Below are 18,800 nucleotides of genomic sequence, written 5' to 3' on the forward strand. Positions count from 1 at the left end.
ACCTCCCTACTGTTTTCCATAGTGACTGCACAAATTTATGTTCCTACCAACAGTGCATAAAGGTTCCCTTTTCTCCACATCCTTTGCAAGACATTATTTGTTGTCTTTTTGATGATAACCATTCTGATAGGTGTGAAGTGATATCTCATTATGGTTTTGATTTGCATTTCCCTGATGATTTGTGATATTGAATGTCTTTTCATGTGTCTGGCCATTTGTATGTCATCTTTGGAAAAATGTCTATTCGTGTCCTCTGTCCATTTTTTTTTTTTTTTGAGGAAGTCTGCCACCAATCCTCCCCTTTTTGTTGAGAAAGAGTGGCTCTGAGCTAATATCTGTGCTGATCTTCCTCTATTTTATATGTGGGACGCCTTCCAAAGCATGGCTTGGTAAGTGGTGTGTAGGTCCATGCCTGGGATCTGAACCAGCCAACCCCAAGCTACTGAAGCACAGGGTGCAAACTTAACCACTATGCCACCGGGCTGGCCCCTCTGTCTGTTTTTTAATTGAATTGTTTGGTTTTTTTGATATTGAGTTGTATGAGTTCTTTATATATTTTGAATATCGACCCCTCATTAAATATATCATTTGTACGTATCTTCTCCCATTCAGCAGATTGCCTTTTCATTTTGTTGTTGCTTTCCTTTGCTATGCAAAAGCTTTTTAGTTTGATGTAGTACCATTTGTTCATTTTTGTTTTTGTTCCTTTGCCTGACAAGACAGATCTAAAAAAATATTGCTAAGACTGATGTCAAAGAGCTGACTGCCCATGTTTTCTTCCTGGAGTTTTACGGTTTCAGGTCTTATACTTAAGTCTTTAATTCATTTTTTATTTATTTTTGTATGATATAAGAAAATGATCCAGTTTCATTCTTTTGCATTTGGCTTCTAGTTTCCCCACCACCATTTATTGAAGAGACTGTCTCTTCCCCATGGTATGTTCTTGCCTCCTTTATTGCAGCATAATTGACCAAATAAGCATGGGTTTATTTCTGGGCTCTCTACTCTGTTCCATTGACCTGTGCATCTGTTTTTGTACCAGGGCCATACTGTTTTGATTACTGTAGCTTTGCAGTGCAGTTTGACATCAGGGAGCATGATGTCTCCAGCTCTGTTCTTCTTTCTCAAGATTTCTTTGGCTATTCAGAGTCTTCTGTGATTCCACACAAGTTTTAGGATTATTTGTTCTAGTTCTGTGAAAAATTCCATTGGTATTTTGATAGGGATTGCATTGAATCTGTAGATTGCTTTGAGTAATATGAACATTTTAACAATATTAATTTTTCCAGTCCATGAACATGTTATAGTTTTCCGTTTATTTGTGTTGTCTTCAGTTTCTTTCATCACTGTCTTACAGTTTTCAGAGTATAGGTCTTTCACCTCCTTGGCTAAATTTATTCCTAGATATTTTATTCTTTTGATTCAATTGTAATTTGGATTGTTTTCTTCATTTTTCTTTGTAAAACTTTGTTATTGTACAGAAATGCAACATGTTTCTGTATATTAATATTGTACCCTGCAACTTTACTGAATTCATTTATTAGTTCTAATAGTTTTTTGATGGAGTTTTTAGGGTTTTCTATATAGAATCACGTCATCTGCAAATCCTCTTGAGAAATCTTGAGTCTGTTTCCTCTTTCAATCTGGTTCTTAAAATTTTTGAAGAAGTGGAAAACTGATTTAACACGGTAATAAGCAAGATATACGAGTAGTCTTCAGGAAATGTATTCTTTGTTTCCTTGGGAGTAGGAGTGGTGTGTATTATTCTGGAATACCAAAGCCCAGTTCTTAACCATACTTATAAATGTAGTCAAAAATATTTATTAGGCAGCTAAAATGTATGAAATAGGGTGATGAGTGTCGTTGATGGGCAAAAGAATGTGTATGGCATTTTACCCGAGATATGAGATGATGTATTATATTTTCTTTACCAGGATTGTTGAGATCAATGGTATTTCATGGTTTTTTAGAGACTACCTCAGGAAAAAACATATATACTATACTCAATAATTCTATAATACATGAGTAATAGCATTTTTGTGTAATTATATCTGTTTGCATATTCTTTGTATTTATATACAATTCTAACACATAATTCCCTATGCCTAATCTTATAGTGTCATGTGTTTGCTCCATGATGTAGATTTTTTATTTGTGAAACATATTGTTGCTTGTAGAGGTAAATTGACTTTTAATTGTAAATGTTTTCTCTTTTTTGATTGCTAATATCCATTTGTACATACTTTGCACATTTATTAGGTCTTAGATCTGGGCTGAACAAACAATAACAGGTTAAAGAGCTATCAGTTCCAAACAACTTCCCTGGAATTATTCTTTCAAATTTCAATGCTATTAAAGAACAAAACCAACCTTATGATTGTTAATAATAATGATTTATGTCTGCAAAGAACTTCACAGTTTACTGGCCATTTCCTCAAGACATTTGACCTTTAGAATATCTATGTGAAAAGGAAATCTACATCAAATAAACACAACAAGGATTTTGTTGACCTTATTTTAGCAATAAGGAGACATGGTCCCCAGGGGTTCAGTGCTACTAAGATCAGTGTTCTACCTGAGTCCTTGCTGCTTATGCTGTGTACTTGGGAAATCTGTTTTTTGTCTCCCACCAAAATATGTGTCATCCATTTCGTGGGGTAGTCTTCTTTTTGTCTAAATGGTAAGGTACTTTTCTTTGATGTGTGATTGATTTAAACTATCACCATAATGGTAATTATTATTCTATTAGTGCTTCCATAGTATATTTGTTCACATCTTGATTTTGGTACTTTTTCATGGTTAATTCTCTTAGTTTCTTAGGTCTGCCCTAACAAAGTACCACAAACTGGATGGCTTCATGCCAGAGAAACATATTTTCTCACTGTTCTGGAGGCCAGGAGTCGGAAATCAAGGAGTCAGCAGGGCCCTGCTCTCATTGAAGGGTTAGTGGAGCATCCTTCTTTGCCTCTTCCCAGCTCCTGGTGGTTGCTATCAATCTCGGTGTTCTTTGGCTTGTAGACACATTACTCCAATGACATGACGTTCTCCCTGTGTGTCTTCACACCGTCTTCCCTCTTTTTGAGTCTCTGTGTCAAATTTTCCTTTTTTTGTAAGAATACCAGTTGTGGGATTAGAGTCCACCCTACTGCAGTGTGAGCTCATCTTAATTTGATTATATCTGCAAAGACCTTATTTTCCAAATAAAGTCACATTCTGAGGTTCAGGGTGCATTTTTGAGAGACATTATTTAAATTTCATTAGCATTAACATTAAAATTCTTTTGGTATTTCAGTAATTGAATTTTCATCAAAGGGACTGTTGGTAGATAGTCTTATGGGATCCAGTAGTGACCAGGAGCACATTAAAGCTACAGGGATTATGAGAATTATTATTACTAACTCAATCACAGTCCTCTAAAGGTGATGTCTGTCTTCCACTAGATCTCCTTTAATCAAAGTCTGCAGTATATTTGGAAATTGTGAGTTTGTCATATGTCTGGTCCTAAATTATCTGCTCAGTAGGTGCTGCTTCTTGCCTCATGCTCCTCCCAGCTACTCTTAATTCTGCCATGGGCCACCTCTCGCTTTATTTCCAGTCGTAACTGGTCCCTGCCCAATACAACTGGACTAGTCAACCTCAGGGACATTCTGCTTTCTCTGGCCTGGGTCAGCAGAGGAGTGAACCTGGGTTAGATTATATTCTCTTAATCACATTTCCTAGACTTTTTTACTTGTCCACAATGTTCAGACCCTCTGGAACGATTGTCCCAACATGAGATCCTCTTCTCTCTTTAGGGAAAATTGAATTCTTCTCACAGGGATTGGTCTTTTTTAAGAAACCAAGGACCTAAGGACCCATTTCTTATAGTCCACTTCTCAGACTTTGACGGGATTAACACCACAAAGCAGGAGGGTGAGTTACCTTAGGATTTCAGCAGGCTACTCTACAGGGAGCCAGCTACTCCAAACTCTTAATTCTCCCTGAGGAGGCAATTTAGCCTAGATGCATATTTAGAATAAAATTATTTTTTGAAGAGAATATTATCAGCACCAACCCTTTGTCCAAAGAGAATAGAGTTTATAATATCATGGAGACCTGAGTCCCTATCTTTATTTTTCCTCTGTTTTCCAGAATGTTCCTCTGGACCAATGTAGAAAGAAATGGGTCCAGTTACTAAGCTGTTCACTCTATGATGGCAATAAATAGACCTCATAAAAGGTTTAAAATTATGTAATTTTCAATTATAGTGGTCTGCTTTGTCCGGATTGCACTCCTTGGCAAGTTGTTCTCACTCTACTCTCTCTCAACGAAGGAAAGCAACAGAAACGTTATGGTCATCCAAATATATAACCATCTATGGGTTGAGGGTGGAGCTAGTTGAGTTTTTTTCAAGTTGCATGGGTATTCATCTTGGACTGGGATAGTCAATGACTACAACCGGAGCTGGCTGCCTTTCTGAGGTAACTAGATCTATTTGCACTGCAGTGAAAGCTCCCTCTAGTGCATGGCCGATTGATGGTAGGTCAGTGGCATCATTTTTATGAAGGCATCAATAATAGAATGTAATTGGAGAACATCAAAACAAATGGCCATCTGTAGTGGGCTCCATTCACTGAGTTCTGGAAGTTAACGATGCCTTATTGAAGGAGAATTGCATGAAGCTCTGTGGCATATGCCTGGTGGTGTTACATAATTTCATAGTCCACAAATCATAATGATTCAGTTTTCTCAAAGGTGTATTCATCCATCTATGTCTGGTGCTGATTTCTCACTACTGTGTACTAATTTGGAGATTCTATAATTGTTTACCTGGGCCAGAAAATGATCAAGAGGGGAAAGATAAAACAAAGTGGAGGATTCAATCTTCCTCCTTTTTCCAGTTTTATTGAAAAATAATTGACATAACAGCACCATATAAGTTTAAGGCATGCAGCATGATGGTTTGACTTACATGTATTGTGAAATAATTATCACAATAGGTTTAGCTAACATCCATCATTTCACATAGATACAATATGAAGAAACCAAAGAAGAAGAAGAAAAAAAAAAATTCTCCTTGTGATGAGAACTCTTAGGATTTACTCTTAATGACTTTTCTATATCTCATACGGCAGTATTAACTATAGTCATCATGCTGTACATTGCATCCCTAGTACTTATTTATAACCTGAAGTTTGTACCTTTCGCCCACCTTCCCCCAATTCCCCCTCCTCCGACCCTCTGCCTTCAGCAACCACAAGCCTGATCTCTTTTTCTATGAAGTTGGTTTTTTTGGGATTCCACATATAGGTGAGATCATATGGTATTTGTCTTTCTCTGTCTGACTTATTTCATTTAGCATAATGCCTTCAGGGTCCATCTATGTTGTCACAAATGGTTAAGATTTCCTCACTTTTTATGGCTGAATAATATTTCATTGCATATATATACCACAACTTCTTTATCCATTCATCCATCGATGGACACCTAAGTTGTTTCTATGTCTTAACTACTGTAAATAATCAAGCAATCTTCTAAATAAATTTATAATGAAATTTACTCTTTGAAAATCTGGGTGCAGATTTGCTTTTTAAAATAGACTTCCTCTCTGCATCTTTAATCAGTGATTCATTCACAGACAGGTGACAGATATTGGTAAGCATCCACACTTCACCAGGCTCTGTGCTAGGTATTGTGTTGGATACAAAGCTGAATTTTTAAAAATCTTGTGATCCAGGACTTTATAGTCTAATTGAACAGATGAGTCATGCAACCTCTCAAATCACATAAATCCTAGTAAGTGTCACTGTACAGATGTTGAAATTAATTGAAATTATAATTTAGTCCAGAGTACTTATGAACTGTAATAAGGACAGGGAAAAATACTATGGGTGTCCAGAGGAAAAAGAGAAACATAACTCTTGAAAGATTTGCCTATATTGTGAATTGTAGATTTCCCCTCCCCACCTCCTCTACACTCGTCTCTCCTCCACTCTTCCCCCCCACCCCCCGCATTGCTAACTATATTTATTGGTCTTTCTCTAACTCCTTCTTTATCATAATCTCTATTTATTCCATTCTTCTTGAAATGTTCACTTCTCCTTATTTTTTTTTTTGAGGAAATTTAGCCCTGAGCTAACTACTGCTAATCCTCCTCTTTTTGCTGAGGAAGACTGGCCCTGAGCTAACATCCATGCCCATCTTCCTCTACTTTATACGTGGGACGCCTACCACAGCATGGCTTTTACCAAGCAGTGCCATGTCTGCACCCGGGATCTGAACGAAAAGCCAGGCCACCGAGAAGTGGACTGTGCACGCTTAACCACTGCGCCACTGGGCCGGTCCCTCACTTCTCCTTATTTAAATGATAAAATATTCTCTGTTTGCATTCTACCTCTCTGTCCATTGCTTTAGTTTCCTTTTATTTATTTATCTTTTTGGTGAGGAAGACTGGCCATGCACTAACATGTGTTGCCAACATTCCTCTTTTTGCTTGAGGAAGATTGTCCCTAAGCTGACATCTCTGCCAATCTTCCTCTAGTTTGTAGGTCGGATGCCGCCCACAGCATGGCTTTGTGAGTGGCGTAGGTCCATGCCCAGGATCCAAACCCTGGGCCACAGAAGCAGAGTGTGTGAACTTAACCACTAGGCCACCAGGCCAGCCCTTTTACTCTCCTTTTTGATGTCTCCTTTCTTTTGACAATTATGGTTCCCAGAGTTTTGTCAAAGGTTCTTATTTCTTCTGATATCACACATGCTTAAAAGGCTACCTGCTGTATGACTTCCTTCATATGACGTTCTGGAAAAGCAGAACCGTAGGAAGAGGAAACAAATCAGCGTTCATCAACAGCTGAGGCTGGAGAGAAGGGTGAACTAGAGAGGGATGTGAGGGAACTTTCTGGGGCGATGGAACTGTTCTGTATCTTAATGGCGGAGATGGCTACACTACTGTGTACTTGTTAAAATTCTTATGACTGTACACCTACAAAGGATGGATTTTGCTGAATCTGCACTTTACCTGAATAAACCTGAGTTTCACTCCAAGTCCCGACTTTCCTTTGAGCGGGAAGACTTAAGCAATTTTTCTTCCCTTTTCCCACCATCCTCCTTCGTTTAAGCATTTAGTAGCTTCTGACTAAAAGCGGAAAATTATTTCAAGATTATAGACCACGGAATTATAATAACCCAAGCATATGCTGTGTGCAGGGGTTTCTAACTTGTTACCCCAAATGGAAATGGCTAAAATAAGATGCACCTTTCAAATGCCTCTAGCGCAGGTATTTAGGTATCTGTCGCAGGATCAAAGTGGAGTCTACAAAATTACATTTGTACTGTCTGGCATTTTAGAATGATTAAGATAATAAAAAATTAGCTGGCTTTTTTCAGTCATAAAAAATAAGTGAGTTCTCATGCCGGGCTAACTCACAGCTAAAGGATTAGAACAGTACTTTTTCTGAGCAGTGGTGCTAAGGGAGAAGGGCTGTCGCTCACAGGGGGAGCTGAGTGCTTATAAACAAACCCCCATGCCTTGTGCCTTTGCAGGAAGCCAGTAAAAGAGAGAGACAGTGCTTCTCAGTTCCTTTCATGTGATCTGGATATATGCTTGCAGATAGGGGGATTTTCAAAACTGAATTATCAATGCTCAATTCCATATTATGAACTTTGTATGTTAAGCCATGGAAATCTTTTTCTCTCTCCCAAGGAGAACTTTCTCACTTCTAAGAGGCATCATAGAGCCCTTGAATGAGCTTTGGATTAGAATTCCAGACACGTGTTCCCATCCTAGCTCTGCCCTGGAACTGGCTCTGTGATACGGGGAGGGAGGTGGGGAGGGAATCTCTGCCTCAGTTTGGTTTTTTGTTTGGTCTGTAAATGAGCAGGAAGTTGAACAATATGCATTCTGAGGGTGTCTCCTTAAACTGAAATACATTTTTCAGAGCCGTTCTGTATCCTATTATATATGAATTTTCATGACCACGGCTTCCCTCCTCAAATCTCCTACTTTTGAATGTTCAGCCTTTTCTGCCAGAATGGCCTATGTTTATCCCTAATGCATTCCTGGGCACTGAATTTAGTGTCATTTCCTGACCTTCCATGGCTCTTACCACCTGGGCAACTGCCATGTGTTGCAATTAAAAGAAGTCAAATGCACTAGCAAGCTCTGGGGGTTTCCAAAGCTTGCATTCAGCTCTTCTCAAACAGTGTGCTTCAGCACCTTGACACGTTCACCTTCAGAATTAATCAAGATTTCAGAATTTAGAACACTGGCTTTAAAGGGTAAAAATGCTTTCTAGTTCAACATAAAATTGTATATATTTTCTGAATCAGGGTGTCATTTACCTGTAGAAGTTTCAGCCATCAGGACACCTTTTAGGCAAGAGCAATTGTTTCTCGGTGAATCTGTGGGGAATGCTAAAGAACCAGAAAAGAATTAGAAAACTCACATCTAGAGCTCTGAAATCATTACATCTTGAAACAATTATAATTATGGAAATAGCAAATTTGAGGAAATGTGAGGTTATTTATCTCCCATTCAATTTCTCGTCAGAAGGAATTTTTTGGGTAAGAGTGTTTGATACCTGCCTCCACAGTGAATGCTGTGGAGTAAGAATGCCTTGTACGTGGGATTCTGCTCTGGAAAGATATGAGAATGGAAATGACTTCTCAGTCTTGCTGCCCTACTGCTGTTCACCTAAATTATTCCAGATATTCCAGTTTCTTTCCCAACTCTAAATGTCCTCAGAGAGGAGATTCTATGTTCTTGCTAGTCGCAGAGACAATTTCTCCTTTGTCAGGAGGTTCCTGGTAAACTGAATATCTCCTGCTTCTGTTTCATCCTACTTCTTGCTCAGTCGTGAGTGGGAGTACAGAAGCGAAGGGAAAGTTCACTGTTCTTTCAATAGTGATCCCACACACAATAAAGCAATCTTGGGAAAATGAATACTTATGCGGCAACTTGGGAAATTCGAGCTTAGAAGCAGAGTGATTAAAAGAAAAAGAGGAAACGGAAAAAAATAGAAGACAGTTTCAGAATTAATGACTGCATTATCATTTAACACTTTAGAATAGGAATATAACTAGTAGAAGTTTGTCTAAGGGATATGGGCTTAGGATATGCACCTATTAGGATGTTGGCAAGACACATGGGAAATATAAAATAGTTGGAATATGACAAATAGAGAAAATTGGCTTGGTAGTATGTTGGAAGAAATAAAGTATTGGGAGGAAACGAAGCAAGTCAGAGAACTGTATACTTATGAACCATAAATGCGATGAGATGGTTGACGTGACTTAAATACGAAGAAATCCACGGCAGGGATGGGAAAGGCCGGGACTTTGGCAGGAGTGCTGCACGTGGACTTATTAAACAAAATTCCTTCTTGTCAAGTTGGAGTACGTTTCTATCATTTTGAAGGAATTTGGATATGGCTGTGATGAATGTCACATCCTCTTTATTAAAACCATGAAATAGAAACCACACAATGCAAAAGGCTGTGGAGTAATTATTTTTTGCATCATTAACTTCTCCATAATTAGAACCTGCCCCCCTTTCACGTCTCTTAAGCCAATTATGTATTACACAGTAGGTGATGGCTAAGCAACAGTAGGAGAATTGGCAGGACTACAAGGCTTTTCTTATCTTTTCTTTTTACTATAGCCAACTATTCATTTACAAGGTGGGTCTAGATCCATGGTGCAACGCTCTTGGGATAACTCATGTTATATGAATAATCTTTTCCTTATATTTCCATTAATCCTTTCATTCATTTAACAAGTATTCACTTGACGTCAAATATGTTTTAGGCTCTGCTCTAGCCAGAGACAAATCTTAAGTGCCTTTGTCTGATATTTTCAAACTATCAATTCTTTTAAACATTTATGAAAAAGTCATAATATGAAGCCTCTTGAATTTCCATGGCATAAAACTGATTTATTCAGATGTCAATCCATTGTCAACTCATTCATTTGGTAAATATTCACTGAATTTACTGAATATGTCTTAGAAGCCAGAAACTGGTTTGGTGGTAGAAACTCAGCAGGGAGCAGAACAGAAGTTTCCTGCACTCGTGGTGGTGGTTGTGCTGGCATATATGATTGAGGTTCTAACAAGAGACAAGGTTGAAAGTGTTGGCTTAACACATGTATATGAACAAGAAAGGATTCAGTTGAGTGGCTATGGTGGTGATTTTGATTTTCTTTAGTCTGTATGCTTTGTAATTCAATGACTTGTCTCAATAAACCTGTGCCCAGGCAAACATTCTCTGTGTTCTGTGGAACAGCTCAGACTCTTAGAGTGGGATATTTGTTTAAAAAAATATGGCAGATTAGGTCTATTGACTAGAAGTAGGCTCATGTTTCTCAGTCTCCTTATGGAAAGACATTTTAAATCATCTCATGGTCTATTCTGTGTGTCTCTTTCCAAGCTATCATTGTCTTCTGTCATTGTGAGACATTTACTATTAGACATTTATATTGTAATCTGTATTAGATATAGGAACATTCAACGTTCTTTCCTCTGGCCCAGAATTGGAAGAATATTTGGGCTCTGAGGGTAAAACTGTCCAGAGCTTATCATTCAAACATCTTAATGAACTTTCAATCATACTTAATGCCTGGCAAGATCATGGCTTTGATCATCAGATATGTTTTAAAATCTTTCCTCTTGTTAGTGGTACATTCTTAGACAAGCCTCAGTTTCTATATTGGCAATAGGAATACTTATATCTACTTTGCAAGGTTCTTGTGAGAGATAAATAGGAACAACTATGCGAAGCAACTAGTCCAGGCTGTTTACCTTTTGCCATCAAGCTATGATGAATTTACGAACACATAACGAAAGAAAACACATTTGCTTTTTTAAGGGAAAAAAATTTTTACCTTCATGCAGAATGAGCCAAACCAGTCTTTTTTTTCTTTGATGGGCATAAAGTTAAATGTTTACACTTAAATTTGGTGGAAAGTATAGTGAAAAACCAGTTTGCTGGAATGCAAGTTTTCTGGGAGTAGGTGCAGCCATAGTTTATTGACTTCCTCTGTCAAATAATACAGCGCCATGTAACTCCAAGGCTCAGAGTGAAGAGAATTATTAATTTGTGACATCCTCATAATGAAGAATATTGCTTTTATTTTATTGTTATTGAGTGTGTGAGATTAACCTCTAACCTGAGAGAATTTATACTAGCTAACTGATGCAGAGCCTGTATTTGTGTTTGAGTCAGTGCATAAAGATACATAAATCACTTTCATTTATGTCTTAAGGCAGGATGAAAACGGCCACACAGAGAGGATTAAGATGAAGGATGAAAAAAAAATCCTTTAACATCTTGGCTGCTCCTTCTCTCGCCAGTTAGATCCATTTCTCTTTAAACATCTGGGGGAGGATAGAAGTTGTCAACACTCATCTATTGTTGGGAAGTAGCCTCACATTAACATCTAGGTGGGTTTCGAGAAAACAAAGAGGTCTTCCTTCAGAAATGAACCCAAAATATTGCTTCTGCCTGGGTCTATGCTGGCCCTTTAAACTTGATTAGCAAAATGAACACTTTATTGGACCAGCAGTGCCAATGTCCGGCGCGTTTTACAAGGAACACATTCAGCATCTGGTTCTCGGCTGACCACACTGTAAATCAGACAAAAGATGCAGCCCACTTAAGAGCCCAGTAAAATGTTCTTTTTTTTTAATGGGAAAAGAAGAATGCCAAGGAGAAATTTACACATCCTGCCATGATGCTTAATGGGTCAAAATTCCAAATTGGATGTTTTTCCTTGCCTTGCTTGAAGCAACTCAATAAATATGTATGTTTCAGTTACAAACAATGGTTTATTAGCCTTTTGGGGTCTTCCTTTCCCAGTCCCGGCAGCACAACTTTGTGGTCAAAGTATCATTAAAGAACTCTGCCCTTTTTTTTCATTTTTAATGTATGTGGGTTGCTTGTAAGATGCTATACAGTTGTGCATGATCAAGAAAATACCAGAACTACACTAGAACAGCAGGAAATTAACAATGCAGGAGATAATCATGCTTGGTTATAGATAATGCATTCCGTGCTTAAAATAGCAGTTTGCCATCCATGTGTCATTTCACACCAGATGGTTGGAAGAGCACAGGACATGTTTTTTAATATTAGAAGGGTACATATAAAAATCTGTTAATAGCAATGCACCAAAAAAGGAAAAATATCTATCATTTAGGATAAGTGAGTGTTTGTCAAATTGCCTTCATCTATATCAAGCTCAAGGTTATTTTTATGTATTCAGTAAGTAAAAATATTCTGTTCAATGAAACATGAAATCAAATTGTGATATTAAACTTTTCCAAAATTTTTGGTAGAGAATTTTGAGTCCAGGGCCCAGTGTGAACACGTTAATTGAGGATTCTAGGACAAATTTCATCTTTGGTTACATTATTATTTCATTTTTAATTCAGAGAAAAGTCATTGTCACACCAGTGATAGAGTACAAGACAGCACCTGAGGGTACTTATTATAAGACTGCTCCCACGCAAAAGTTCAGATGTCCTGCCCGCTGTAGACTTAGAAGAAAATTAAGCTCCCTAACCTTCAATGTGTTAAAATAGCATCTGAGTGAAAACAAAAGGTTGTGAAAACCCAGCATTACTCTTTGGGCTCTCTACATCAAACTGTGGATAATGCAGAAGTGTTTGTGGGGTGACACATTAAATTCAAGTTCTTTACCTCATGGTCTAGAAAAGTGGTGCTTGCATGACTTTTGACAACACCTGGAAGTATTTTTATCACAACTGGAGGTTGCGGGGGTGGGGGGGGGGTGCTGCTGCTGACTGGTATCTAACAGGTAGCAATCAGGAATGCTGCTAAACATCCTACAATGCACAACGAAGAATTACCTCAACAAAAAACTACCAGTTGGTCCCTGGGATGACTAGTTGTGTCAACTTGGCCAGACCGTAGAACACAATTATTTAATCAAATACTACTTGACGTGTTGCTATGAAGGTATTTCGTAGATGTGGTTAACATTTACAGTCAGTTGACTTTAAGAAAAGCAGACTACCCTCCATCATGTGGGTGGGCCTCATCATGTCAGCTGAACACCTTCTGAGCAAGAACTGAGGTTCCCCAGAGTAGGAAACTTAGGGGGATTACTGAGATACATATATATATATATATATATATATATATATATATATACTTAGCTCCTATTTGTTCTCCGGAGGACCCTGTTGTGGACTGAATGTGTCCCCCTAAATTCCTATGTTGAAGCCTATATCCCCAATGTAATGGTATTAAGAGGTAGGGCCTTTGGGAGGTAATTAGGTCATGAGGATGGCGCTCTCCTGAATGAGATGAAAGCCTTTCTAAGAAGAGACATGAAAGAAGAGGTCTTTCTCTGCTAAGTTGAGGACACAGCAAGAAGACAAGCCTCTGCAAACCAGGAAGCAGGCCCTCAGCGAGAACAAAGCTGCTGGCACCTTGATCTTGGACTTCCAGCCTCGAGAGCTGTGAGAAACAAAGATTTGTTGCTGAAGCCCCCCAGTCTATGGTACTTGGTTATAGCAGCCCGGCTGACGAAGGCAGTCCCTGACACAGTCGAAGTGTCAATAGTGCCTAGGCTAAGAAACTCTGCTCTAGGAACAAAAATATGCCTTCAGGCTGCAAGAACACTACAGAGCCCTGGTCAGCTTTTGTCCTTCTGCATCAGGCCACGTGTGCTAGGAGTCTCCAGAACCTTCTGTGAACTACACAGGGACTGTCTTCTTCCTACTTGTTGCAGCTGTTTTCTATGCTCTGCTTAAAGATTGAGGAACCTCTCAGAATCTGGCTGTCCATGGGCAAAGCCCTTGACTCAGTGCCCACCTCTATGAGGGCACGAATGCTGCTCCTCCCCCCTGCTGTGAGCATGTTCTCTCTTCTGTGGGAAAGAAAACTGAGGACAAGCTCAAATCAAATCTTTCCTCTTTTCTTCTTCTCCCTTTAGTGTTATGATTCCTGTTCTCCAAACCCCTGTGCAACTTGTTTACGTTGCCCTCTGTAGTACCCTAATGTTGCTATCGCATTTTGCCTTATGTATCATCCCCGAGATAAGGTGGTCCAGCTCTTCATCCTTAGTCTGGCCTTTAACATCCTCCACTGATTCTTGGAAAGAAAAACCCATAATTCCCACACACACACAACTTACATACAAAGTCAGAAAATATGGGGACATTAAGCTGTGAACTTTAAATTGATGGTTGAGGATGCTGCATAAAAAGCTTAGAGACTAGTGGGATGATTTTTAAACCTTTGAGATTTTCCTTGAGTCATGATTAAAAAGAGGAACCGACTCAGCTCAGATGAATGCGAATAAATGCTTCTTTGTGCACTGATTCTCCTAACTTCTCCCATTGTCTAGGGGGAATCTGAGAGCAAGGAGGACAGGATAAGAGGATCAAACATTTGTAGTGTTTCTTTCATGGCGATCCATGTTCCCCTCCGTCTTTCTGCCAGAGGCGCAGTCCTGACAGCTGCCTGTCTCGCTTTGCACCGAGCCCTCAGTGAATCAAAGCTGACTGTCAAAGGGCCTTCTTGGGGGTTAAAGGCAATTGGCCTTTTCTAGCTCGGTGGCCCACTTGGAAACAGAAATTAAATTCCCCCTCAGGCTACCTCCAGCTGCCAAAATGAGTAGAAAGCATTGAACTGGCCAGCAATGGGTGTGGCCCACAAGTCTGGGACCAGGTTCCTGCTAGAACCTGCCAGGGCTGGTACCGGGAGAGCATCTGAGCTGCCGCAGAGGACACGGGCACCCGGCTGGCATGGCCCTCTGCCAGGGAGCATGTTGGGCTCCATCCTCTGTGGGCCGCTGGCTCGCCTTCCACAAGGCACTGAATCTTCCATGAAAAGCTTTTTTCATGTTTTTCCCCTTCCCTGGGTGTCATCCAATTATCACTCCCACACACTTCTTGCAGCTGTACTTTATGGATGACAAACATTTTTGCTTTATTGTTCTGGGAAAGCTACAAACATGAAAACCAGCCGATAATTTATCAGGAGCTTTGAATACAAAATATGCAGCGAGGACCCGAGTGACTCAGGAGGCACCAGGCAACAGCATGGGGGCTTGTGTTCTTGAGGTAATATGAGGGTTTAGTGAAAGGGCAAAAGTGAAGTACTGAGTTTTCATTTTCTCACGCTGCTCCAAAAAAGCTTCATGCAAGTAACGGATAGTTGACAATTATTCACTGTGCTTTGGGCCCGCAAATATAGCGGGCCAAAGAGCTGGGTGGGAGCCGGTAGCAGACTGCTCCACTTCCAGGGTGACCAACTGTCCGGTGTGCTCAAGGCTGAGGGGTGTCCCAGGGTGCGAGGCTTCCAGTACTGAAAATGGGGCAGTCCTTGGTTAACCAGGATAGCTGGTGACCCTATAACCAATCCCCTTGAGTGGAGTGGGGAGAGGTTTATATGCCGGTTTGGATTACATCAAAGTTTCTAAACAAGGTAGCTTTAGGATAAACAGATCTTGCAGAATGCCTCCATGAGGTCCTTGGGATATCACTAATAATTTTTACAAAGCTCGATCACTTGAACTGTCACAGCTTGCTCCCAAGTTCAGAATCTGCATCACATAGCCGAATGTTTGCATAGGGCTTGGAAAAACCTAGAGAAGAAAACCCTGCGCGTTTGAGTTCTGGGGGGGAGAGGAAAAAAATCACTTGCAAGGGATGTAAGCATGTGTTAATTGGTGGTGATGTTTGCATTTGGTTACCATTCCTCCCACGTCCGGCAGAAGAAAACACAACAGGCAAGCACAGAGCGACGAGTGCAGACGGGGGAGAGAAGTGGTCAGAACATATTGTTTTGCTTTTGAAAGAAAAATCATCAACATGCATGGGAAAGGAGCAGAGAGGCAGCGGGAGGGTAATTTAGTTAAAGGTGGAATAATATTAGCCTGACTGCCCAGCTATGCGTCCTTTTTGGAAACAGAACATGACACAGCTGTTCCAGGGCCCAAGCAAGAGATTAACAAGGCAGAAGTCACACTAGCACGTGTGCCTTGCATTACAGTTTGCAAGTACTTTCACCTACTTGATCCTCACTGGTCCTCACAAAATATCCTGAGAAATGGGCAATGCCAAGATAGTAACCTCGTTCGCAGGAATGGGCACCCAAGCTGGGCCAGGGTGAGTGACCCATGTGGGATCACACAGTCAGTTCACTGTGAGAAGCGGAACTGAGGCCCTGCTGTTCTGGACTCTACCATAAGAGAAGTCTTTCTGACTTTCTAAAGGTGGTCGGGGAATACAAAGCCATGGAAAATCCATAGGATTTGAACCTTCTTGACATGTGGCTCTATCTTCCCAAGTTAAGGTGTACAGATAAGAAAAAGGGCAGTTTCAAATAGGAGAAAGAACCATAGCTTAAAAGTGAAGGCAAGTCCTGCCAGCCCTTGCTGGGTGACCTGGAGCAATTTCTTTGCTTGAAAAATATTCATAATGATAACTTTGGAAAGGTGGTTGTGAGGATTAAATAAGATGATGTGGGTAAATTGCTAAACTCAGCACTCCAAGAATGGTTAACCATTACTATTCTTACTGTGATTAGTAATGATCATATGACAGACAAAGCTAAGCGTGGACAAGCTAGTTTAAAAGGACTGCCGTGGTACCCAGAAGCGCCCTGGGTCCCCTGCTGGTGACTGTGGCGTTCTCAGGCGCTTATCCCATTAATGCGCAACATTCCTGCCCAGCCTGAGCAGTCGCCTCTGAGAAGAAAGAATCCAACTTTTCTGTGTGGCCTCTAATTTACCCGGTAACGAAACATCACACATTTTGAAAGCAGAAAGTCAGAACAGCAGGGCCAATAGGTGAAAGTGACAAGTGACAGTGACACTAATACTCCTGAAAGTCATTGTGACATTCAGATGAGCCCTGTAATGAAAATGGTTCTGTCAGATGAGATACAGAGTTAGCAGTTAGCCACAGGATAGAATTAAATTCAGAGTCACTCATCAGCTATGAAAAATGTTACCTGTCGACTCTATTCTGTGTTGAATCTGAATGTGGGTGGCAGTAACCTCACATTGGTTCCTTCATAAAGGATCTATTTTAGGTGAATTAACACTAAAGATCTCTTTGTTTGCTTTTAATTTTATTCAGCCCTGACACCACTCTAATGGGCAATCAGGATTACTTTTAAGAAAGTAGTCTTTGAATATATTTATTTACCTTAGCTATCTTGTTTCCTTCAAAGGCATGTAAAATCCTAGAAGGTGACTCAGAAGGTTAACTGGCTGCTCTGCTTCCTTCAAGAAAGATGGTTGGCTCTGCCATTATGAATAATTCTCCACATTTCTAAAGGGATTTATAATTTGTAAGGTATATTTTTGCAAACATCTCAGGAAGCTCAATTGTATACAGTATTTTGCATTATGAAATCTATTTACATAATGCACACTTTCAAGACTTCTACCCAATAAAAAATAAAATCCAATGTTAATTAACTTGACGGGCAAATCTTTTTCCAATGTGTACCTATATCAAGTATCTTTTAAATATCTTACAATTTTATTTGTCAATTATACCCTATAAAACTGGAAACACATAAAGAATATCCAGACACAAGAAATTAATAACATTTGAAATGTAGACGCCGTGAACTCGTATTTTCACCCTTTACCTTTATCTCATTCCTCCTCTATTCTTTTCATAAAACGCTCTGCCCTCCTGCCCAGATGAGTTTGGTTCTTTGTGCCAACATAGAGGTGTGTGCTTCAGAGCTTCTGCTCTCACGGCGGCTTTATCCCTGCAATCTGACCCTTGGTTTTGATTTCTTTCACTTTTATTTTTTAAGTTGGACTTGCTGCTGCTTCTCTTGAAAATCACAGTGTCTCCGCACTTTCCTTGACATGTTGTTTGCCAAGTGACTTGAAGGCTCTCACAATCTGACACATTATGGATTCTTTATTCACTGTGACCAGTAAAAGACTGGCTCTGGATAGGTCTAGTTGGAATCCAGGCTCCTGGAAATTAGCGACTTTTTGCAAATGACCCAATTGATCTCATCTGCAGCATGATAAATTGATTGCATCAAGGACTCATTCTTCACCCCACCCTCCATCCACACCCTTGGGAAGGTAACCTTGCCATGTCCACCCACTCCAACTCATGCGACTTTCTTTGACCAATGAGACACTAGCAGAAACTTGAAAAAGCACCTACACGTTTCTACTTTTAGACTTGCCCTCTGCCATTGTCACAAGGAAGACACGCCTGAGGTAGTCTGCTAAAGGATGGAATGTGTGGACCCCATCTGAGTTGCTCCAGATCCTGGTGAGGCCATTCTAGAACAGCTGTCAGCTAGCCCACCAGCAGACACAGAGGACTAGCTTACTTGCATTTGTTCACGTACAACTGAACAGGTGCAGCTCAGGTGTGTATGGCCCGGGTGGATGAGCTGAACCTCGCCCAGTCCTTAGCACGGAATTGTTGTTCTACACCACTGAGATTTTCTGAATGTTTGTATTCAGTGTTCTTGCTGCAATAGATAGCAGAATCACTCATGTTCCTCATTTTAAAATAGGTAGAATATTTGCAACTCTCTCAAAAGTTATTGTGAAGATTAAATGATATAACGCACATAAGGCACTTTGGGCCTACCGCAGAGTACATACCCAGTAAGTGTTAGTTATTACCATTCAGAGCCCAGGGCTGCCAGGACTCCTTCCATTCTTGATTTTGCCACCTTCTTGTTTTGTATAGATTCCTTCCTCTGAACTTATATTTCCTTCTGTTAGCAAGCAAATTATTTTGTTAAGGATGCCACATTTTATTTATGCCTTAACTTCAATTATTTATTTTTTGCATCCTC

This window comes from Equus quagga, chromosome 6 (genome assembly GCF_021613505.1).
Source record: "Equus quagga isolate Etosha38 chromosome 6, UCLA_HA_Equagga_1.0, whole genome shotgun sequence".
NCBI lineage: Eukaryota > Metazoa > Chordata > Mammalia > Perissodactyla > Equidae > Equus > Equus quagga.